General features: G+C 40.4%; 1 pseudogene; it reads right to left on the reverse strand.

The window, feature by feature from the left end:
• Positions 1-486: 486 nt before the first annotated feature.
• On the reverse strand, positions 487-1395 carry LOC144253898 (olfactory receptor 7E24-like; annotated as a pseudogene).
• Between the last annotated feature and the right edge of the window lie 2918 nt (positions 1396-4313).

Below are 4313 nucleotides of genomic sequence, written 5' to 3' on the forward strand. Positions count from 1 at the left end.
GCATGACTTCGGGCATGGTGACACACATCTGTGATCCCAACAGCTCTGGAGGCTGAGGCAGGACGATGGGAAGTTCAAAGCCAGCCTTGGGAATTTAGTGAAGCCCTGAGCAACCTAGTGAGACCCTGTCTCAATATAATAAAAATAAAAAGGGCTGGGGGTGTGGATCCATGATTTAGCGCCCCTGGGTTCAATCCCTGGTATCCAGAAAATTAGTGAAATGATAACAAACATATTTACATTTTATGTTGCAGATAATGAATAAGTGCTATGTGGATCCCTCCTCCCATCCTGTCTCCATCAGCACATTCTTGGTTGCGCTGACTACCTGCTTGGTCATGACTAAGGACTGCAGATGTGAGAAGCCTCTCCTGCTGGGGGCACAATCAAGGCTCTGACTTGCTACTAAGGACTGATATGATCACAATAACCAGAGGTGTCCTGGTTTAGAATCCACACTCCAAGAAAAGATGAAACAAAGAAAAATTAGGCCATCCTGCTGTGCAGCCTCCTCAGGGCACTTTTAATGTCCCTGTTCCTCAGGCTGTAGATGAAGGGGTTCAGCATGGGGCTGACCACAGTGTACATCACTGAGGCCACTGCACCCTTCCTGGGAGAATGTGACACAGCTGATCCAAGGTACTCTACAATACCTGTTCCATAAAATAGACAAACAACTGCCAGGTGAGACCCACAGGTGGAGAAGGCTTTGTACTTCCCTGCTGAGGATGGGATCCTCAGAATGGAGAAAACAATTTTATAATAAGAGAAAAGGATCCTTGAGATGGGAATAAAGCCAAATATGCCAATTATAATATAAATGACTATGTTATTGGTAAAAGTATCAGAACAGGCAAGATTGAGGATTTGAGAAGGGTCACAGAAGAAGTTAGAAATTTCCACATCCTTGAAGTAGGCAAATTGTAGTATAATCAAACTGTGCATCAGGGAGTTGAAAAGGCTAATTATTAAAGATACCATGACTAAGAAGCCACAGAGACGAGGGTTCACAATGACTGGATATCGCAGGGGGTGACAGATGGCCACAAACCGGTTATAGGCCATCACAGTCAGAAGCATGTCTTCCATACAGACAACATTGGCAAAAAGAGACATCTGTGTCAGGCAGCCTATTTAGGAGATGGCTCTGCTGTGAGTTTGGATGTTTACAATCATCTTGGGTACCATGGTGGAGATGAAACAGATGTCTGTCAAGGACAGGTTGGAGAGGAAGAAGTACATGGGGGTGTGGAGGTGGGGGTCAGAGCTGACCACCAGGATGATGAGTAGGTTCCCAAGGACAGTGACCAGGTACATGGACCAGAACAGTCCAAAGAGGATGGGCTGCATGTCTGCATTCTCTGAGAGCCTAGGAGGAGGAATTCTGAGATACATGTTAGATTAGGTTCTTCTATATTACTTGGACACCTTTGGGAATAAAAGTGTTAGAATAAGGAAACAACAGGTGTTCAGCATAAGCAAGTACTCAAACTTGAATTCCATGCACCTTCAGAAATATTTTCTGGACAAACTGAGTCTTCTCTGAACTCTTGCTTTACTGGTATCTGTGTTTCACACCCTTCTCTGCTCATATGTAAATGAGCAGTGCTAGAGACCAAGATCATTACACATAGCAAGTCTATGATCACAGTGAAATATATGGGTGTACATTACTTATATAGAAGAGTAGTTTTTATCGTGGTCTATTTGTACATGCATTTAACAATTGATCAGTTTTTATTTTGTAGTACCTACCGCTTCCCTCTTCACCTTCCCCAAGCTCCTACCACTTCCTTAATGTCATTCCTCTTATTTTGATGAGTACTATTCCCCCCCTCTTTTCTCTCTAACTTCCACATTGGAGAGAAAACTGTGCTCCTGAGTCTGGCTTGTTTTGTACAGTCAACTTTTCTAATAAAATAGCAGAACCAGCATGCATTTTGGGCTCCATCTCCAGCACCATAAAAAATAATAATAAAAGAGAAGAAGAAGAACTATTGTTCCCATTTGAAAATTATTGTCATTAAAAGAAATCAAGAAGCTGTCAAATATAACTTACCTTAAGGCAGTGAAAAAATCCTGGCATTAAAATGACTATAAACACTATGTCAGAGAAATTCCTGTCTCTGGCTTTGGTGATCTTCATATTTTGATGTATAGTTTAAATGAACATAATCACATAACATCAGTTAGCACAAAGGTGATATTAGTGTACAGTGCACCTGTCAGTCACTGTTTGAAGAATAATGTAGTAACAAGACACCCTTATGAAATTTTTAAATATTTTGGCATTATAATTTTGTTCAACCCCATGCCATCACAGAAAGGTATCTGTTAGGAAGACAGATTTTTTGTTTTTTATTTTCTCTTGATAATTCATTTAATGATGGCCTGCCAATGCTGCTAGATTGTTGTTCTAATCATAAACTTTTATTTTCATTTGATGATTTTAGCACCTACCATATTTCTGAGGGTAACAAATCCTTCTCTATTTTTTTTCTTTGGGTACTAGGGATTAAACCCAGTGGCACTTAACCACTGAACACAACCCCAACCCTTTTAAATATTTTATTTAGAGACAGTGTCTTGCTGAATTGCTTAGGATCTCACTAAATTGCTGAGGATTGACCTTCAATCCTCCTGCCTCAGTCTCCTGAGCTGCTGGGATTACAGGCATGCACCCCATGAGCCAGCTTTCTCTATTCATTACCTTCTGGTTGTGCTCACTGGGTCCACATTGATCAAGAAAAGAACCTATTACATTAGGGTATAATTCAGATTTCCTCAACCAAGTCTGCCCACTATATTTATTTATTTATTTTTATTTAGCTGAAGAAAGGAAGTGAAATGCAGAAACAATCTGATTGGCTACAGTTAGCATTTGCCTTATATGCGCTTGGTTGTTGAAGCATCTGCTTCACATGAGCATGGGCTGATCAGGTGGCAGCCTGTGGCTGGCTGAAACTTGATTACTGTGATTCGCTGAGCCTCCGTTGCTAAGGTTAAATCCAAATTGCTTACACATCAAGCTACAGTCCACTTCACAGGGGCTGTTTGAGGCCAAACTGAATTTAACAATATCTAATCATGTTCTTAGCTTTTAACATCCTGGTGATGTATGATCACTTTGGCCTGTGTTTAGCAAGAAATCTGTTAGGTTGGATGAACCAAAATTCCCCTTTTATCTGTGATAGTTTCCTCTTAGTATATTCCTTTCTGACTTCCCCTCCACACAACCAATGGATAAGGAGATAAGATGATATCTGAGATAAGATCTTTCTGGAAATTGATGTATTCTTTGGCTTTCCTGTCTTTGCAGGAGAAGATTTCAAGCAAGACATGAAACTTAGTAAAAGAATAGCAGAATTTATTAGAAGAGAAAGAAGGGGAAAATACCCTCACAGGAGAGAGTGCTTTGTCTCAGGAGAGTGACAACTCACTTCTTCCTGATCTCAGTTTTTATTAGGACAGAAGGGAAGGTTTCTAGAGAATCCCACCTAAGTGTTCAACCACAACGCAAAGAAAAGACCATCAACTCCAATTTAAATTAAATTAAAGCAACCTTGTAATTCTGACAGGCCAAAACCTGTGGGAATAGTAGACAGCACTCCCTCCAGCTCTCTAGGAGTGTAGCTTTATAGCACAGAAAGTTGCAAAAAGGGGAGGTGTCTTGAGAACTTACAGATAACAGGAATTTTACAAGCATAACACAAAGGCAGGTAGTAAATTTAATGATCCAGCACTTAGGGAGTAAATTTAGATCCTAACACCAGAATTTATGATGTGCCATTAAAGCTTCCAAGAGGGTCATTATCTGGCCAGGAAAAGCCAGAATTTATGAAGCACCACTAATGTTTCAGAGAGGGTTGCTATCTGGTCAGGGAAATCCAGGCATGGGTGAATTCACGGCAGAGTCAGGCATTCCAAGCAAGTTTAGAAATCACAGTAATTTATAGTAAAACCAAAATGGGCTCACAAAATAAAATGTGACGAGATGGTTCCCAGTCTTAAAAGGGAATTAGGCTGGGTTTATCACTAAGCACAACCTCTTTTGACTGATGATAGGATTGTATCATATTTTTTAGTCCCTACTGTGCATGTTTCTACTGAACAGAAACTCTAGGTCATTTTGGTTCGTGTAAAGTCAAAGATCCTCTTTCATCCAGATCCATCCCACATCAGTGTAACTTGTGCTTTGTTCTTTGATATCCTTTTCTTTTTCTTATTAGTAAAGGAGTTTTGGGGCCTGTGCTCTTCAGCCCTAGATAAAAGAATGTGACAGTGGTCCATGTCATGTTTTGAATATATCCCTT

The sequence above is a fragment of the Urocitellus parryii genome, chromosome 3, assembly GCF_045843805.1.
Source record: "Urocitellus parryii isolate mUroPar1 chromosome 3, mUroPar1.hap1, whole genome shotgun sequence".
Lineage (NCBI taxonomy): Eukaryota > Metazoa > Chordata > Mammalia > Rodentia > Sciuridae > Urocitellus > Urocitellus parryii.